The sequence below is a fragment of the Bos taurus genome, chromosome 26, assembly GCF_002263795.3.
Source record: "Bos taurus isolate L1 Dominette 01449 registration number 42190680 breed Hereford chromosome 26, ARS-UCD2.0, whole genome shotgun sequence".
Classification (NCBI taxonomy): domain Eukaryota; kingdom Metazoa; phylum Chordata; class Mammalia; order Artiodactyla; family Bovidae; genus Bos; species Bos taurus.
In genome coordinates, this window is record NC_037353.1 from 10,365,684 (window position 1) to 10,387,123 (window position 21,440).

The following is a 21,440-nucleotide window of genomic DNA, read 5'->3' on the forward strand; positions in this document are numbered from 1 at the left end:
CACTTGCCTTCAAATTTCAGGATGTCTGGCTCTAAGTGAGTGATCACACCATCTTGATTTTCTGGATCATGAAGATATTTTTTGTATAGTTCTTCTGTGTATTCTTGCCACCTCTTCTTAATATCTTCTGCTTCTGTTAGGTCCATACCATTTCTGTCTTTCATTGTGCCCATCTTTGCATGAAATGTTCCCTTGTTAGCTCTAATTTTCTTAAAGAGATCTCTAGTATTTCCCATTCTATTGTTTTCCTCTATTTCTTTGCCTTGAACACTGAGAAAGGCTTTGTTATCTCTCCCTGCTATTCTTTGGAACTCTGCTTTCAAATGGGTATATGTTTCCTTTTCTCCTTTGCTTTTCATTTCTCTTCTTTTCTCAGCTATTTGTAAGGCCTCCTCAGACAACCATTTTGCCTTTTTGCATTTCTTTTTCTTGGAGATGGTCTTGATCCCTGCCTCCTGTACAATGTCATGAACCTCCGTCCATAGTTCTTCAGGCACTCTGTCTCTCAGATCTAATCCCTTGAGTCTATTTCTCACTTCCACTGTATAATTGTAAGGGATTTGTTTAGGTTATACCTAATGGTTTTCCTTACTTTCTTCAATTTCAGTCTGAATTTGGCAGTAAGGCATTCATGATCTGAGCCACCATCAGCTCTCGGTCTTGTTTTTGCTGACTGTATAGAGCTTCTCCATCTTTGACTGCAAAGAATATAATCAATATTTTTTTGGTATTGATCATCTGTTGATGTCATGTGTAGAGTCTTCTCTTGTGTTGTTGGAAGAGGGTGTTTGCATGACCAGTGTGTTCTCTTGGCAAAATTCTATTAGCCTTTGCCCTGCTTCATTCTGTACTCCAAGGCCAAATTTGCCTGTTTCTCCATGTGTTTCTTGACTTCCTACTTTTGCATTCCAGTCCCCTATAATGAAAAGGACATCTTTTGGGGACGTTAGTTCTAAAAAGTCTTGTAGGTCTTCACAGAACCGTTCAACTTTAGCTTCTTCAGCATTACTGGTGGGGGCATAGATTCGGATTACTGTGATATTGAATGGTTTGCCTTGGAAACGAACAGAAATCATGCTGTCATATTTGAAACTGCATCCAAGTACTGCATTTCAGACTCTATTGTTGACTCTGATGGCTACTCCATTTCTTCTAAGGGATTCTTCTCCACAGTAGTAGATGTAATGGTCATCTGAGTTAAATTTCCCCATTCCAGTCCATTTTGGTTCACTGATTCCTAAAATGTCAATGTTCACTCTTGCCATCTCCTATTTGACCACTTCCAATTTGCCTTGATTCATGGACCTAACATTCCATGTTTCTATGCAGTTTTGCTCTTTTTGGCATTGGACTTTACTTCCATCAAGAGTCACATCCACAACTCAGTGTTGTTTTTGCATTGTCTCTGTCTCTTCAATCTTTCTGGAGTTATTTCTCCACTAATCTCCAGCAGCATATTGGGCACCTACTGACCTGGGGAGTTAATCTTTCAGTGTCCTATCTTTTTGTCTTTTCATACTGTTCATGGGATTCTCAAGGCAAGAATACTGAAGTGGTTTGCCATTCCCTTCTCCAGTGGACCATGTTTTGTCAGAACTCTCCATCATGACCTGTCTATCTTGGGTGGCCCTACCCGGCATGGCTCACAGTTTCATCGAGTTAGACAAGGCTGTGGTCCATGTGATCAGATTGGTTAGCTTTTCCTCTTAAATCAGGTCATACACATTTTGTCGATTGATCCTGCTTATTCTCATTGCGGCTTCCCAGGAGGCGCTAGTGGTAGAATCCACCTGCTAGTACAGGAAATGTAAGAGATGCAGGTTTGATCTCTGAGTCCGTAAGATCCCCTGGAAGAGAGCAAGGCAATCCACTCCAGTGTTCCTGCCTGGAGAATCCCGTGGACAGATGAGCCTGGCAGGCTCATAAGGTCTCAAAGAATCGGACATGACTGAAGCGACTTAGCACATACACACACATGAGCATTCTCATTTTATGTAGTAATTTGAAGAGGAAAAGTTAAATTTGTACATAACCTCCTGCTCATCTGCCTCTGTAACTCAGCTTGCTTTTTGCAAAGTCTGGATCATGTAGGTCACGTAGTCTCAGAAAGTGGGGACTTACAATACTAGGAACTGGAACTTATCTCACTCATCCTAGTCCTACTGTTTGCAATTGCCAGGCCCCTGCAAACCTGCTTAATCATGCCTGTCTGTGTAGAGGTCAGGCATCTCCCTCCCCATCTTGACTGCGGGTCCCACACGCTCGAAACCGCTTAGTTTAAACCAGCCTATTAACAGCTAGTGTTGCCCACTATAGTATGTCTATAAAAACTCTGAAACCCCTTTCTTTGGGGCTCAAAGCTTGGAGTGTTAACTACTCTGGGCCTGCCAGCGTAATAAACCTGAGTTCTCCAATTCTCCAAGGGTGGAGCTTGGTTTCTCGATTACTGGTTTCTGCAACATATTAAGACCCTGTGTAAAAATTGTGGAAAACTTATCTCAAAAAATAGGAATTGAGTCCGAGAGAAGTTCACAAAACGTAAGATAGGGAAAACAAGCACTTTGCTTAGTTCTTTATAATGGCATCACAATTCCCACAAAAATATTACAAACCTGACATTATAGCAATTTTAAGAAGTAGGATGATGAGGATAAATTCCTTATGCAAAATCTCACAGAAAATAGTGGAAAGAAAATTTTAACTCAATTCTGTCTGACTTGAAAACCCATGTTTGCTTAATATTCCACAGCACCAATTCCATGCCTCAGATCAAGTCCTAATACAAAAAAATCTTTCATATGATAGCATGCAAAACTACATTTTTACCTCTTTTATGGCTCTTACCACTTTCCTTTGTGCAGGATGTATGTTTGATGTATTTTAATCATGTCTGTGTATATAAAGTCTGTAAACTCAGGGAACCCAGTTTGTTTCTTTTTATATCTTCTTTTATGTGTGGCACAGGCAGACACATAGGAGCTTTTGTTTAATAATTGAAGCTTATTACCATGTGTGTCTGTAATTAATGCCTTTACTAATTTTGTATAACAAAGAATTGAACAAGATTTTCTCCGTGTGCCTACCGTCCATTTCTTTAATATGCCAGATTGCCTTAAAATCACATGTAAATAGCAAACACTTGGAACTGGCTTAATCATTAAAATACTGTTTCCAAAAATTAATGCAAAACTCACAATTCTCTAAATTTTATCTGCTTCATTTCTTATTAGTTATTTTTTAAAAGCTTTTATTTTTGAAGTTTTCACATGCTTAAATTGAGAATCTAATATGGTCCCCAAATATCTACCGTCCAGCATAAAAAATTATTACCCATAGCCGAGTTTGCTGTATTTATATCCCACCGCACCAGCAATAGATTGTTTTAAAGCAAACTTCCAGACATCATATCATTTCGTCTGGAAATAAAGACAATTTAAAAATACAACCACAATATAAACATCACACCTAGACACCAAACAGATCAAAAAGTCCTCAATATTATCAAATATCCAGGCAATGTTCACATTTCCATGATTGTCTCATAAATGTGTTTTTTACAATTAGTTTGTCCTAATCAGGACATAAACAAACACTTCCATATGTTGTATTTTGTTTATAAATTATCTCAAGACTCTATATATTCCAGTTCTTCCTGTTTTCTCATTTCTTTCTTGCCATATATTTATTCTTCAGTCCCATATATTATACCATATAGTTTTCAATTCCAGTAATACAGTCTATCCTTGAGAACACTTTATATTAATTCTCTTTTTTTAAACCAAGTGCAATTCTTTTCCTCTAAAACAATAAAGGTATAACTGATTTACAATCCTGTTTTGCTTTTTAATGTTTCTATTTTTACCCCTAAATGGCCACATAAACTCAATCTAGGAAAGGAAATAAAGGAAAAGTAACTCAGTTGTGTCAGACTCTTTGCAACCTCATGGACTGTAACCTGCCAGGCTCCTCTGTCCATGAGATTTTCCAGGCAAGAATACTGGAGTGGGCTGCCATTTCCTTCTCCAACGCTCAATCTAAAGAAGTGATATATTCCTATTAGAATTACACTCCCTAATCCATTTTAATCATCTTTTCCTACCATATAACTACAGTAGTATCAGGATCCCATCTTTAACTTCACCTTATTTAATGCTTAGTTTTTTTTATTTCATCTGACATAATGAGGCTTTCACAATTTCTACCTCTGAATTTAACCAATAGAAGCTTAATATCTCAATCAGAATCAAGTTTATTTCTGAATTTCTTTTTAAAAAAATGTTTATCATGACACGACAGACCTGTGATATTAATAATATCCTTACACAATCATACCTCAGAGATATTGCAGTTTGGTTCCAGACAACTGCAATGAAGCACTATTGTGATTCAGCCACTAAGTCATGTCCAAATCTTTGTGACCCCATGAACTGCAGCATGCCATCACTGTCTCCCAGAGTTTACTCAAATTCATGTCCATCAAGTCAGTGTTATCTAACCATCTCATCCTTTGCCACCCCCTTCTCCTTCTGCTCTCAATCTTTCCCAGCATCAGGGTCTTTTCTAATGAGTTGGTTCTTATTATCAGGTGTTCAAAGTATTGGAGCTTCACCTTCAACATCAGTCCTTCCAATGAATATTCAGGGTTGATTTCCTTTAGATTGACTGGTTTGATTTCCTTGTTGTCCAAGAGACTCTCAAGAGTCTTCTCCAGCACCACAGTTCAACAGTGTCAGTTCTTCAGAGCTCAGACTTCTTTATGGCCCAACTCTCACATACATACAGGACTACCAGAAAAAAGCATAGCTTTGACTAGAGGGACTTTTGTCGGCAAAGTGATGTCTCTGCTTTTTAATATGCTGTCTAGGTTTGTTATAGCTTTTCTTCCAAGGAGCAACCATCTTTTCATTTCATGGCTACAATCACTGTCCACAATGATTTTGAGACCCAAAAAAATAAAATCTGTCACTGTTTCTGTTTTTTTCCCCTTCTATTTGCCCATGAAGTGATAGGACTGAATGCCATGATCTCGGATTTTTGAATGTTGAGCTTCAAGCCAGCTTTTTCACTCTGTTGTTTCATGAACCTCATCAAGAGGCTGTTTAGTTCCTCTTCACTTTCTGCAATAAAGTGAACATCACAATAAAGTGAATCAGGTATTTTTTTGTTTACCACAACATATAAAAGTTATATTTATACTATACTGTAATCTACTACAGTGCAATAAAATAATAAAATAATATCTAAAAGATACTAAAATAAAAGAATATCTTAAAAAGTACATGCTTTAATTTTAAAAATACATTACTGCTTAAAAAAAAATGCTAACCATCATCTGACAATGCAAAATTGCCAAAAACCTTCAATTTGTAAAACAAAACAAACAAACAAAAAAAATTCCACCATATCTGAAAAGCACAGTCAAGCCAAGTACAGTAAAACAAGATATGCCTGTATATGATTTAAAAATAAACAATGGACTCAAAATGGAATTAACTGTGCTAAGCTCCTTGTCTGCAAGGACAATTTAATTGCAATGGTAACTTCACGAAGGAATGATACCTTTAACCAGACAGTCTGGAATTTCCTGGCCAGCATTAAAGAAGCAATCCACCTGATAGATCTCTGCCTTCACCCAAAGGAAGTGATCTTGCCTGAAATAATCCTTTCTTCTGTTTATGACTTTCTTATCCCAATCTCTTTCTGCCTTTAAAAACCATTTCTTTTCTGCTACTCTTTGGAACTTCTATTTCCTAGATGAGATGCTGCTCAATTCATGAATTGTTGAATAAAGCCAATTAAATCTTCAAATTTACTTATTTGAATTTGTTTGTTTTTTTTTTTAACAAATTTGGTTAAACACAGACGTGACACCTACAAACCCTTTGAGCTCTTTGTCTTTCTCACCATTTCTAAGGGCCCTAGATAAGTTCCTCTCATTTCTGAGGTCCAGGATCTTTGTATGGAGTTTCTGATATAATCTACTTTTCAACACAGGGCAAGTCAGCTTGAGCTGGTAAATAGTTCTGATTGGAGCAAAGCCTCTATCTTTTACTTCAGATCACAATTGTCATTAATCAATGAAAACTCTTAACCTTTGATTTTGTCCCAAGATCCACTTGGGAACTGTTAGTGGCATTTCCCAGTTCCCCTTTAACGTAGAGCCGCCAGTTCTCAGTCCCCAGTCCATCTTCTCTGCATTCCGAGGTTCCATGATGGGAGGTGTTGGTGGTGCACCCAGGGCCTTCTCTTGGCCAGGATGCAGCAGCATCTCTTGTTAACTGCCTGGATATATTAAAATGCACATGTTTGCTTTCTTTTGTATATATAATGGTTACTACCAATGGGAATCTTAAAAGTCAAAAAGTGGTGGGCATGGATTGAGTATTGCACTTACCACCTAATCTAAAGACTTCCATGTTAGGATATATTGGTCATAGATTGGGTTCAATTGACACTAGGTAGCTCACCAACCTCAAGAAAAGTTTTGTGTAACGGGGTACACTGTAAAACACAACACAATTCCCAATCCAGTAGCACATACCTTTTAAGTATTAGTTTGGCTCCAACAGCCCCCAAAACTTTGCTAAAATAGACAAATAAATAGGTTTCAGTTCAGTTCAGTCCCTCAGTCATGTCTGACTCTTTGTGACCCCATGGACTGCAGCACGCCAGGCCTCCCTGTCCATAACCAACTCCCACAGTTTACCTAAACTCATGTCCATTGAGTAAGTGATGCCATCCAACCATCTCATCCTCTGTCATCCCCTTCTCCTGCCTTCAATCTTTCCCAGAATCAGGGTCTTTTCAAATGAGTCAGTTCTTCACATCAGGTGGCAAAAGGATTGGCGTTTCAGCTTCAGCATCAGTCCTTCCAATGAATATTCAGGACTGATTTCCTTTAGGATGGACTGGTTGGATCTCCTTGCAGTCCAAGGAACTCGCAAGAGTCTTCTTCAACACCACAATTCAAATGCATCAATTCTTTGGCGCTCAGCTTTCTTCACAGTCCAACTCTCACTTCTGTACATGACTACTGGAAAAACCATAGCCTTGACTAGACAGACCTTTATTGACAAAGTAATGTCTCTGCTTTTTAATGTGCTGTCTAGGTTGGTCATAATTTTCCTTCCAAGGAGAAAGAGTCTTTTAATTTCATGGCTGCAGTCACCATCTGCAGTGATTTTGGAGCCCCAAAAATAAAGTCTACCACTGTTTCCACTATTATCCCATCTATTTGCCATGAAATGATGGAACCAGATGCCATGATCTTAGTTTAAATAAATATGGAACCTTTGAATTCTCAAGAGTTAACCAAGCCACCAGCACACCTATCTATTTTATTTCCAAGAACTGTGGTCTTAGAAGATACAAATGTCTATGAATGTGACAAAATCCTACTCAAAACAAGTAGATTTAGACAAGATTACTGTTTTGTTTCCTCAGAACTTAGCTTGGTAAGCACCAGGTTGGGAGCCCCCAGATATGACCAGACAGAAATATGAGTTTACCTTGATTGCAGCTAAGATCCTACTGAATTACAGGCAGTCCTCAGGGAAATTACCATGGCCATAATGAGAAACATTCTAATTAAATAAGATCATTTAAAAAGCATGCTTGAAAATAGGATCCTGAAAGTAAACAAAATGAGATTCTTCAGTATTGAAATTGCTTCCTTAAAAAATTTATTGGAAATGCTAAAGAAAATTAAAGACACACACAAAAAACTCAAAAGACAGTAGGTGTTGTGATTGCTACTGCTCTCTTCTACCACCTTTTATTTGAGTACTCATTCTAGTCATTCTCTGTCTTGTCTTTCCATTCTAGAGAGACTGCTGCTGCTGCTGCTAAGTCGCTTCATTCGTGTCCGACTCTGTGCGACCCCATAGACGGCAGCCCACCAGGGCTGCCAGGATCCCCGTCCCTGGGATTCTCCAGGCAAGAACACTGGAGTGGGTTGCCATTTCCTTCTCCAATGCATGAAAGTGAAAAGTGAAAGTGAAGTCGCTCAGTCGTGTCCGACTCTTAGCAACCGCATGGACTGCAGCCTACCACGCTCCTCCATCCATGGGATTTTCCAGGCAAAAGTACTGGAGTGGGTTGCCATTGCCTTCTCCATCTAAAGAGACTACAAGACTGTAAACTAAACGTCGCTTAGTTACCTTATGGTTACCCTTATGTGGTTGTAATTCAGTCACTAAGCCATGTCCAACTCTTTTTGACCCCATGGACTGGGACGCCAGGCTCCCCTGTCCTTCACTATCTCCTGGAGTTTGCTCAAATTCATGTCCATTGATTGGGTTACCCTTATATCTACCCTTAAAGGACAGCTCCTGTATGGAGCCCTCCCAGGGTCAATGGGACTCTGAGAGATTTTCTAGTAAACTGCTATGTTATTTCCTTAAACAGCCAAGAGAAAACTAAAATTAATTTTTAAAAGAAAGGTTTTAAAAATTAATTTTAGTTTTCTCTTGGCTGTTTAAGGAAATAACATAGAAAACATGTGTAATATATAAAAAATTAAAAAAATAAAATATTCCTAAAAAAAATAAAACTAATTTTCATCCAAATTAAAAAAAAGAAAACCTTTCCAAACTCTGATAGATATCTAAGCTACAGATAGGATCCTGGGAATACTAGAACTGGCAAAGGGTGAGAATTCTTACCAAAGTGAGTTGGCCCAGATCCTTCTATAGTACTAACGTAGAAGACGGAAAATAATATAGCTTTTGCACCCTTATTGGGAATATCACTTGAGTTCAAGAAGTTGCTCAGTACTGCAGAAATGTTTATTGTTTTTCCCAGCTGAGAACTGAAAGATATTTAAAAGAATTTTTTTTTAAGTTTTTAAGCCTTTTCCCATAAGCTAAAATGAACCTATTTTACTATTGCAAAAATATTGCAATTCGCTTAAGGCTCAAGTGATGGTTAGCACTTTTTAGCAACGAAAGACTTCACAATTTAGGTATGTACAGTATTGTTTTAGACATAATGCTATTGCACAATTAATAGACTATAGTATTGTGTAAACATAACTTTTATATGCACTGGGAAAGCAAATAAAGTCATGTGACTCAGTTTATTGTGATATTCACTTTATTGCAGTGACCTGGAACTGAACCTGAAATATCTCTGAGGTAGGCCTGCAAATAAGTCTATAATCAGAAAGCCTTCCTTGACTCTTGAAAGTATTGGGGATATATAAAACAATAGCTGCCCAACAAAAATCCTTAGACTCACTGGAAAAGTTGTTCTTATAATACAATAGGAATAGTAATATGTGGAGAACTTGTTGTTTAGGGGCTAAGTTGTGTCCAACTCTTTTGTGACCCCATAGATTGTAGCCCACCAGGTTCCTTTGTCCACAGGGTTTCCCAAGCAAGAGTACTGGAGTGGGTTGCCATTTCCTTCTCCAGGGGATCTTCCAGACCCAGAGATCGAACCTGTGTCTCCAACATTGGCAGGTGGATTCTTCATCACTGAGCCATTTGGGAAGCCCTGTAATATGATAACCCTGAATTATCCTTTAGCTGAGCAAAGGGTTATCTATGCTGTGATCAACACCATGTACTGCACTTGGATTGGTGCCTCTGGGGACATTGAAATTCAGTTACATAAGATCACTGAGCAGCCACCTGGCTTAAAATGATTATTCCCTCAGTGGGATCTTTCTTTGACTTATTTGATTTTGATTGGTTTGGGTCTCACCAACTATGGCTTCGAAGCACACTCCAGACATTGAGAATTATCCTGCTTATAACAATCATGGTAATTCTGCTGGTGCCTTGTATTCTCTCAAGGACTTTAAATGCATGTTCCAGATACTGCATGCATAAGCCCAAGCATATGATCTCCTTAAGACAGGAACATCAAAAATAGAATAAAGGGAATGATCAAATGGAAAAAAAAAAAAAAAAAGAGCGAACCTGAAATTGTGACCTATGACTACAAGAGAGGCTCAACAGAAACTTCAGTACCTGTCAGTATCACACTGAGAATCAGCAAAAACTGGGCGAACTCCAGAGCAGTAGCTGCCAGCGGCTCTAGTGCCTTAAATTTTGATCACATCTCTGAACTAATCTGAGGATCTGATCAAAAGTGGGGAAGTGTTTTAGTTTGTTTTGTTTTAATGCTCAAAATGAAGTCACTTGCGCCAAATTCTATGTCAAGAAACCAAGACTTAATTGCAGTTTCAACCTTTTCCAGGAATATGAAATTTAACCAGTCAATCTGGAATTACACAGCCCAGCAGTAAGGAGGCAACCGACGTGATAGACCCCTGTCTTCCCCTACAGGGAAGTGAGCTTTCCTGAAATAATCCTTTCCCTTGTTTATGACTTTCTTGTCCCACTCCCTTTCTGCCCTTAAAAATCTTTCCCAGCCTGTAGCTCTTTGGAATTCCTTTCTGTTTAGGGAAAATGATGCTGATTCATAAATCATTGAATAAACCCAATTAGATCTTTGAATTTACTCAGTTAAATTTTGTTTTTTGACAATTTAAGAATATATTGCCATTACTTGAATTTTCACCCTCCTATCAAAATATCAAGGTGTGCTTTCAGGAATAATTAGGATTAATGAGGAGGCTTTTCTTCCTGGACATATTTGGTTACTTGTTTACCCAGGTCAGAACTTTATTTCATTTACATCACATGCATGCATGCATGTATGCTAAGTCACTTCAATTGTGTCTAACTCTTTGTGACCCCATGGACTGTAACCTGCCAGGCTCCTCTGTCCATGGAATTCTCCAGGCAAGAATACTGAAGTGGGTTGCCAGGCCCTTCTCCAGGGGATCTTCCCCATTCAGGGATTGAAACCTAGTCTCTTATCTCCTGCTTTGCAGGTTGGTTCTTTGCCACTGGTGCCACTTGGAAAGTCCCTTATATCACCTGTGAGCAAACTATTCTTAATAACAATTAAAAGCTCTTTCTGGAGTCTGTTTTATATCCATTGAATAAACAGCATGGTGGAATAAGAAAGGCAAATCTTTCCAGAGAAGCCGTGATCATCAAGGACACAGGCAGGTGGTTGATAACACCTGTCACTTGTTCTGCAAGTGCTGCAAGATTCCAGTACCAAGTCATTCATGTGTTTTCAAATTATTAAGGCAAGTGTCCTCAATCAAAAGTATATCCTGGACCCTAGTCATACATGATCCAAGGTATAGCTCTTCCTGTATTTTATTTTATTTTATTTTTCTTCCTGTATTTTTAAGTTGAAGTCAATGCATAACACAATTAGGGAAATACCTTTAGGCTGATTTAACTGCACTTTAGTCTGAAGTTATTGAGCCAAACAGCACAGCCAAATATTTGAGCTCTTAACAGAAGAATTTTAAACATTAAACTATTTTCAAACACTAATCTTAAAGTCTTGGTTAGTTTGTACAGAGGAAATAAACATAGGCTCAAGAGAAGATCTTTTCCCCCCACAGTTTATGCCATATTTTTTTTTCTTTATTGCAAGACAGAATATTAGAACATATGCTTTAGAGTTGGGTCTAAATACAGATTTCAATTTATGACTAATAGTGTTGAAAGGGAGCAAATTGTGTCACCCTAAGACATGCCTCTTTGGCATAATGATTATTTTAGTCTGATTATTTTTTTAATTTAAATTTATTTATTTTAGTTGGAGGCCAATTACTTCACAATATTGTATTCATTTTGCCATACATCAACATGAATCCGATTATTTTTTAAGAAACAGCACACAGAGGAAAGGCTCTAATTGAGTACAAATTAGAAGTGACTTAGCAGCAGCAGCAGCAGCAGCATTTTGTGAGAGACACAAGTTTATAAGTGAAATCCCCACTTGTAAGGCAGTCTCCACGTCTTTTTAGAAAGAGAAGAATGACTTTAAATCTCTAGACAACCTTGTGTATGGAGAAGACAGTGCCTTAAATGTGCATAAGTCTTTACTGTGTTTTCTTGTTCATCTCTCATAACTGCTCCCTGCACCCCAAGATCTTTTTTGTCTTTAGCTGGAGATGGTATTTAAGGTGGTGGCTTGGGCCATTTCTGGGAATGACTCAGTTTTCCTGGATCTCTTCTATGTTTTATACAGGAGGCATACATGGTGTGAAACTTGCTTGTTTTTTTCTCTTACTAAATTGTCTTTTATTACAGTGGTGTCTCAGCCAAGAACCTAGAAAGTTAGAGGGAAAATTATTTTTCTTCCCCATCAGTGTTAGTTTTGGAGGTTTTCTATTAATATCATCTCAAAATTTAAGAATGTTTTTAATGATTCCTTCTTTCTAAATATGATGCTTTTCCTCTAAGATCCCAAGACCTATCCAACTAATTTTCCCATTCTAACCTTTAACATACATGTACCTCTTTACTCCACTGAATGTATATTATTTTTATTGTATATTATGCAATGTATTTGGGGCTTCTCCAATGGCTCAGCAAGTCAAGAATCCACCTGTAAGGCAGGATACACAGAAGATATGCATTCAATTCCTGCATCAGGAAGATATCCTATAGGAGGAAATGAAAATCCACTTCAGTACTCTTGACCAAAAAACCTCTTGGACAGAGTACCCTAGTGGTCTACAGTCCCTGGGGTCACAAAGAGTCAAATGTGACTGATCAACTGAGCACACACACATGTGATATATTATATATTACATTTTTTCTATTTTGTGATTGCTTTTGGTTTATGTGTTCTGTTTTGTAAATCTGTGGTCAATTCTTGTACTATGATACACTTTAAAAATTTTCAATAGCTTTAAAATATATTTTAAAATAAAGCTGGATAAATTCTATCTTGTTACTCTAAATATTTTAAATAAATAATATTTTAAAATATTTTAAATAGTCTTGCCCTTTTATTCTTAGTAGAACTTACATTTTCAGCAAGTTTTCAAAAATTACAGGAATTTTGATTAAACTTGCATTAAGCTTTTGCAATAAATTGCAAAGAATTCATAATGCTTCCACAGTCACTTTTTAGATGAAAACCTTAGTCATGAAGATGTTTAAATTCTATTTAGTAAATGAACCCCTGCATGAAAGGGTGGTTTTTCATTATCAAATGAACTCAGTGGTTTTAATGAGTTCCTTTCCATTGAGGGATCATAGTATTGTCTGAAAAACAAACAAACAAAAAAATAACTACAAATGCCTTCTGCATTTTTAGCTATTTGTGTACACTTCAAACTTCTACCACTAAACTATAAGTTTCTGAATGAGTAAATCCTTTCTAAAAACATTGCTGTCACATAATAGTCGATATATTACAGAGAATACATACAGCCTATGTGTATTGATGAAGCATAACAAATCTAATGCTCTAAATTCAAATGATGCATGAGAAGAAAAGATTACCAATTCTGTTGTGCCCACCTGTGTGCTTGTGATTGACAAGGGGAAAAAATGGTCCCTCAGGGATATATTTGCCTCATAATCTCTGGAATCTGTGAATGTTCTGCAAATAATCTGTGTGTACATAGTTATATGTACATGTACATATATACATTAAACTTCCTTGTGACTTTCAGTAAATGAAAACAGTAATTTAGTAAAATTAACACTGTACAGAAAATCAGTTCTAACCTTAGTTCTGTTACAACATTTAAGTAATTCTAACTTTTTTAAATGCAACTTTTCTTTAAATGAAAAAGTATGAATACATAATATCTGAGTATTCCATGAGCCCTAAAATTTCATGATTTTATGAAGAAATTTAATGAAGTACCTGAAGAGAGAGAATAAGTAAAAGTTTAATATAACTATCAACTGAATTTGGAAACAATTCTCATTTACTTTTTGAAGTAAAATCCACATGCCAACAGAAATAAACACAGTTTTATTACTGGTACTTCAAAAAATTGAAATGAGTGCTAATGCATTAGAACTATATTTAACCTCTTTCTTTAATAAACTTAAATTGGTCAAACTTTAACATTTTATATATTTTTGCTTGCACTTTATTGTTGTTGCTGGTGGTTAGTCATTAAGGTGTGTCTGTTTTGTGACCCCATGGACTATAATTCCCCAGTCTCTTCTGTCCATAGGATTTTCCAGGCAAGAATACTGGAGTAGGTTGTCATTTCCTTCTCCAGGAGATCTTCCTGACCCAGGGAGTGAACTCACATCTCCTGCATTGGCAGGCAGATTCTTTACCACTGAGCCACCAAAGTGAAAGTCGTTCAGTCATGTTTTACTCTTTGCAACCCCATGGACTATACAGTCCATGGAATTCTCCAGGCCAGAATACTGGAGTGGGCAGCTGTTCCCTTCTCCATGGCATCTTCCCAATCCAGGGATCAAATCCAGGTCTCCGATATTACAGGCAGATTCTTTACAGGCTGGGCCACCAGGGAAGCCCTCTGAGCCACCAGGGAATCCCTTATATACTTTATTACACTAAATTAAAAATACCCCTACTCTTAAAGTGAAAGTGTTAATCACTCAGTCATGTCCAACTCTTTGCAACCTCATGGACTATAGCCCATCTATAGTGGGCTATAGAAAACTATAGTTTCCTCTGTCCATGGAATTCTCCAGGCAAGAACTCTCGAATGGGTAGCCATTCCCTTCTCCAGGGGGGTCTTTCCATTCCAGGGATTGAATCTGTGTCTTCTGGCATTGTGGGCAGATTCTTTACCATCTGGCAGATGTGTCTGCCATTGAATCTGTGCCTCCTGGCATTGTGGACAGATTCTTTACCATTCTTTACCACCAGGGAACCCAACCTTAGAGAACTCAGAATCTAATGGGAAGAACATACAACAAATGGATAGATAATGTGTTAATTTTCTATTGCTGGACACCAGGAACAACACAGCACAGAATTATTACCTTATAGTTCTGAAGGTCAAAAGTCCAAAGTGGGTTTCATTGGACTAAAATTAACTAATCAATTTTTAGGTTTGTAGTAGCTCTTGAGGGAGATAACATGGAAAGTTCTATTTAGACTCAATGCAATAAAAACAGTATGCCAAAGTGAAGGGCTATACTCCTATGCAAGATTAACAACAAAGGTAAGAGAAAATGTTTCTTTGATTCTCATACACTGTTGGGTCATAAACTGGGCCCATACATTAAGAGTAAGGAGAGATTGAAGAAAGAGGCAGGTCTCTCCAGATTGGCAGATGACAGAATTTGATAAGGAAGGGAACTTATTTAGGAGGCTTGTCTTGGACGGCCACAAGACAGGTTATCTCTGCACCTGTCCACTAGAATCTTAAACATTTATATAGCAATTTTAACTGGGTCCAGTCACATACATAGCCCAGATGGTCTCAACAGCAGCTTACTATGTATATATGTGAATGAATCACTTTATGGCACACCTGAAACTAACACAACATTGTTAATCAACAATACTCCAATATAAATGAAAAGTGAAACAAGCAAACGAACAAACTTATTATCTCAAAGCTATGTCTTTGGGGTAGCTTCTAATGCAGAAAGAGCAAGCAGAAGGCACGTTCCAAGGACAGGGGAGCCGGTGAGGAACCTCTGGTTACCCAGATCCAGCTCATGGGTCAAGCAACAGTCACTTCCTCTCAATGACTTCCTCCAACAAAGATAGTAAGGATCTGAAAAGGTCAGCAACTATGGGTTTCAGGAGAGGGTATTTGGAGAAACCTAATACTATGCTGTGTATTCTACCTCTTCTTTTCCCTACACATTCTCCCTCCTCCAAGGAGCAGAGATGTGGGTGCCTGCCTCTCAATTCAGGACCAAGGAAGGGACTTCAACAGAGCAACTCGGAGAGGGTAAGGTATTCTCTGGTGACTCAGACAGTAAAGAATCTGCCTGCAATGCAGGAGACCCGGGTTTGATCCCTGGGTCAGGAAGATCCCCTGGAGAAGGAAATGGTAACCCGCTCTAGTATTCTTCCCTGGAGAAGCCCATAGACAGAGAAGTCTGACTGGCTACAGTCTATGGGGGTCACAAAGAGTCAGACACAACTGAGTGACTAACACTTTTCTTTCACTTTCAAGGTATATACCCTACAGTTTGGGAAAAAACAGCCTGGTATCCAACTTTACCTGGAAAGCTAAAGATCTAGAGATTCCCTAACTGGCTGCACTTTAAGCTAGGAAAGAAGAAGTGGGATAGAAGCAGGCAAAGAAGAGACAGTTACCATAGGTTTAAATGGGAGAACATATTTGCAAATGATATATCAGTAAGACATTAATATCCAAAATACATGAACAGCTCATACAACTCAACGTCAGAAAAAAAATTTTTTTAATATGTTTATTATCCAGCAGTCTAGTGATTAGGATGCTACACTTGCACTGCAGGGAACACAGGTTCAATCCCTGGTCAGGGAACTAAGATCCTGTATGCTGTGTGGTGAAGAATAAAAAAGCCGAAGACCTAAATGGACATTTTTTCAAAGAAGACATTGATGGCCAACAGGCACATGAAAAGATGCTCAACATAGCTAACCATCAGAGAAAAGCTAATCAAAACTATTATCCAATGAACTGTCATCTCACACCTGCCAGAATGGCTATCATCAAAACAAAAGTTGTTTATAAAAAAGCCCCTATAAAATTTAACTGGAGGAGGACATGGCAACCCACTCCAGTATTCTTGCCTGGAGAATCCCCATGGACAGAGGAGCCTGGCAGGCTACAGTCCACGGGGTCGCAAAGAGTTGGACACAACTAAGAGACTAAGCACAAAGCACATAAAATTTAAAGACGAGATATTTGGGGCTTGCAAAATCCTAGGTGGTTTCACTTCATCAGATCAGTCGCTCAGTCGTGTCCGACTCTTTGCGATCCCATGAATCACAGCACGCCAGGCTTCACTGTCCATCACCAATTCCCGGAGTTCACTCAGACTCACGTCCATCCAGTCAGTGATGCCATCCAGCCATCTTATCCTCTGTCGTCCCCTTCTCCTCCTGCCCCCAATCCCTCCCAGCATCAGAGTCTTTTCCAGTGAGTCAACTCTTCTCATGAGGTGGCCAAAGTACTGGAGTTTCAGCTTCAGCATCATTCCTTCCAAAGAAATTCCAGGGCTGATCTCCTTCAGAATGGACTGATTGGATCTCCTTGCAGTCTATGGGACTCTCAAGAGTCTTCTCCAACACCACAGTTCAAAAGCATCAATTCTTCGGCGCTCAGCCTTCTTCACAGTCCAACTCTCACATCCATACATGACCACTGGAAAAACCATAGCCTTGACTAGACGAACCTTTGTTGGCAAAGTAATGTCTCTGCTTTTGAATATGCTATCTAAGTTGGTCATAACTTTCCTTCCAAGGAGTAAGAGCCTTTCAATTTCATGGCTGCAATCACCATCTGTAGTGATTTTGGAGCCCAGAAAAATAAAGTCTGACACTGTTTCCACTGTTTCCCCATCTATTTGCCATGAAGTGATGGGACCGGATGCCGTGATCTTTGTTTTCTGAATGTTGAGCTTTAAGCCAACTTTTTCACTCTCCACTTTCACTTTCATCAAGAGGCTTTTGAGTTCCTCTTCACTTTCTGCCATAAGGGTGGTGTCATCTGCATATCTGAGGTTATTCACTTCATAGTACAAAGCAAGTGTTTTAACTCTACATAATAGCCAGTCCCCTTCACCAAACACAGTGTAGAGTAAGAAAAGTAGGAAACAGATGAGATTTACTATAAAATACCATGTGAAAACCTTATATACAATATTATGTTGCAACATTTTTGGATAAAATGGAGGGTGAATATGTGGGAGTGAATATCAGAGACAGAGATTACAGCCAAATTATATGAGATAATAGCAAAACAGTAGAGACCCCTTATATGGATGAATAAGTCAACTCACTCTAAAAATTTTCCAACCAGAATGGTATGGATTTCCTTTGCCGAGGGATGCACTGCAGAAAATTTTTGATAATATATCCAACATCAACTATCCAATACTTGAAAACTTCACCTTCCCATTTCTTTTGCTCAAGAATAATCTGATTTTCTACCCTAGACTGGATTCCAGTTATTTGTGTATTGCCAACATGTATACTATCATTCCAGTTGGTTTTGTTTTTCATTCTGAGACTCAAAATGACATGTTAGTAGAATGCATTGCTTGAAACTGTAATTTTCTGTTAAAAATATAGAGATACAAAAGTCTTTCTAATAAATCAAATAAATCTCTAAATAATTTTAATTACACTGCTGAAAGAGAGTCACAGAAGCAAAACCAATTCCAACTGCAATTTTGAATCAAATCAACTCCAATCCAATTACAAATTGACACAATCCTAAAAAATCTGAAGATATTTAAATTAGTTTCATGCGACTGAGTTCTGGCTTCCTGACCAAAATTCTGAGACAGGGTGTTGACAGCATCTCCTATATGCTGAGTGGAAACAGATATTCCTGACTCAGTGATGAAAATTCACAAACTAACAAAAATACTCTTTCTCCACTTCAGATGACTCTTATTGTTTGTAAAATGTTAATTTTGGGTCATTTTAGAAGTTTGGTTAGTTTTTTTAGACAAATTAGAACTGTATTCTTGCAATTATGAAAGTGGAAAATAGAAATGTGCAATTCTAAAATTTTATAGGTTATCTAGCACTAAGTCCCTATAAAATTTAAAAAGCCCTTATAAAGCCCCTATCTAAGCCCCTATCTAACACATCGTAAAGGAAATCAGTCCTGAATACTCATTGAAAGGACTGATGTTGAAACTGAAGTTCTAATACTTTGGCCACCTGATGCGAAGGACTGACTCATTGGAAAAGACTCTGATGCTGGGAAAGATTGAAGGCAGGAGGAGAAGAGAATGACAGAAGATGAGATGGTTGGATGGCATCACTGACTGGATGGACATGAGTTTGAGCAAGCTCTGGGTATTGGTGATGGACAGAGAAGCCTGGCAAGCTGTAGTCCATGTGGTCTCAAAGGATCAGACATAAATGAAAGACTGGACTGAATTGAACACCAAGCCTCCTCTGCCCAGTGTAGACACAGGAGCTTCTTACTTAGGGGGAATGACTGGTTAGAGAGTAGGAGAAAAAGCTTTTTCTTTTTTTTTTTTCTGTTTTTTGTTTTGTTTATTTGTTGCCTTTATCCAGCTGGAAATCTTAAATCAGATACTGTTTTTCTAGGGCTCAGTTGAAAGGATTAGAAACAACATTTTCTGTGTCACCTGCCAATTCTAACATGAAATTTATAGAACAAGGCAGAGAAAATTTGGGGGCTCCCCTGGGGGTGCAGTGGTATAAAATCCCCATGCCAATGTGGGAGATACATGTCCAATCTCTGGTCTGGGAAGATCCCCTGGAGAAGGGAATGGCAATACACTCTAGTATCCTTGCTTGGAAAACCCCATGGACAGATGAGCCTGGTGGGCTATGGTCCACGGAGTTGCAAAGAGTCAAACACAATTTAGTGACTGAACAAGAAGAAAAAATCTAGGAAAGCTAAGGCAATAATTGGAAATAAATACAATTACAGATATTGTAGTTGGATGATGCAGGAGATTAGGTAGTTTACAGAGATGCTTATATGACTGGGACATTGCAACCATCCTTGGGTGAAAATTATTTTCTGAATGGACAGTCTATATTCTGTTGAGAAGCTCTCAATCCATTTATCCCTGGAAGCACACAACTCAGGCACTACTCGGCAGAAGCAGGAACTTTGGTCCATGACAACTCTTTTTTTCATCACAGGCTAAGAACTCACCTAACAAGGTTGTCTGGGAAGCATGTGTTGTGTTTCAAGGCATGATTAATCTGCCTCCAGTTGAGAAATTTCTGGTTGCAACATCTTCTGAGCTGTTTCAAACAGATCATGCTCCATTGACAGCTGTCTCTGAAAGAAGCTGAAATCTATCTGAAGCTCCCAGGATTTGAAGACAGATCCCCGGACATTTCAGAGATTGGGTAATGACTGTTTATTTATTTGCAGAGTCTGGATCATGGTATTTCAATGAGACATAGGAAATATTTGGAGGTACAGAACTTTAGTTGTTGGTAAGGAATATCGTATATTGATAGCAAAAGACAGCAAGAATAAAACATGGCCACTCCAAATGGAGAAGATAGATTGCCGTTTTCTAGATATGTTAGGGTGAGTTTTCACTTTCAGAAAGCTGTAGCACTTACAAAGCAGACATTGCTATTTTTGAAACTCAAAGAGAGGTGATATCACAAATCTGTACCTGGAAATGCTAGTGACTGATACTTTTTTAAGAATTTAAGAGATCTTTCCTCGGGGGTGTGTATCTAGAGGTTTGGGAAGTAATATTTAAGTAACATTTTAAAAACTGTTCAGCATTTAAAGCCCTTTATTGTCTCCTTCCAAAGGCCTGAAGCCTGAATACTCTTTCTTATGAGTAGGGTCATCTGCAGGGAAATGTGGGACCAAGTGATTGACAGAAGTCACTGTACTAAGTCATACACCTGCTTCTGGACATTATGAACACCCTTCAAAGAGTTTTTGAAGGTCCTGCCACTTTTTGCTGCTGCTTCATAATGAATAGCCTTGTTGAATGAGTGAAAAAGTGATTAATATTAATGTTGATGTTAAGAGTATATTCTCCTTCAGTCCTCATGATTACAGACCTGCATTCAAAGCTAGGGAGATGAAGATGAGCCAATTTGATGGACTAGTATCTCCATCCTCCCCCAGACATTGAGAGATTGAATGATTATCCTTTAATTCTATATATCAAAGTCAGCAGGTTGTTTTGTTTGTTTTTACAATATACTTATTCTTTATTTTCTGTTTCTAGAATTAAGAAAGAAGTTCTTACCAGGTTTTTCTCTTGTTTAAAAAATATATGTAATCATTTATCTATCAAATAAATAATCATGACAATACATTTCATACTTCAAGCAGGAAATATGACAATACGGAAGGAGTCATTTTACTCTAATGCAGCTTGCTTTAATAGTTCTTCAGGAAAAAAATATTTCCTCCACACCTCCTCCTTGCTTGGTAGCTCAGCTGGTAAAGAACCCACCTGCAATGCAGGAGGCCCCAGTTCGATTCCTGGGTGAGGAAATTGCTGGAGAAGGGATAGGCTACCCACTCCAGTATTCTTGGGCTTCCCTGGTAGCTTAGCTGGTAAAGAATCCGCCTGAAATGTGGGAGACCTGGGTTCGATCCCTGGGTTAGGAAGATCCCCTGGAGAAGGGAACAGCTACCCACTTCAATATTCTGGCCTAGAGAATTCCATGGACATGGGGTCACAAAGAGTCAGACATGACTGAGCAACTTTCACATTTTACTTAAATTAACATCTCCTCCTTGGTTATTTATCTTATTATTTTAGATTTTGAGGCATCAAACTTTCAGAGGCTACCTTGCCATGTAGAACAAGTGCTTCATTCTTCATATTGTAGAAGAGCCATGAAAGTATATGCTATTTATTTTTCTTTTCTCTTTTGCGTTTGCTCTTCCCATTCACTCTAAAACTCCTTTCTCTCCTGTTGCCTTTGATGTTGGAGCACAGAGCTATTAGCCTCTCCACCCTATT

General features: G+C 38.3%; 1 protein-coding gene across 1 annotated transcript in view; it reads left to right on the top strand.

Moving 5' to 3' along the window:
* Positions 1–19,743: 19,743 nt before the first annotated feature.
* LIPK (lipase family member K) overlaps positions 19,744–21,440 on the top strand; it is a 42,108-nt gene continuing 40,411 nt past the window's right edge. Inside the window, exon 1 of the mRNA XM_010819725.4 lies at positions 19,744–19,842. The gene's annotated coding sequence lies outside the window, so the exon portion shown is untranslated. The remainder of the gene's footprint in view (positions 19,843–21,440) is intronic.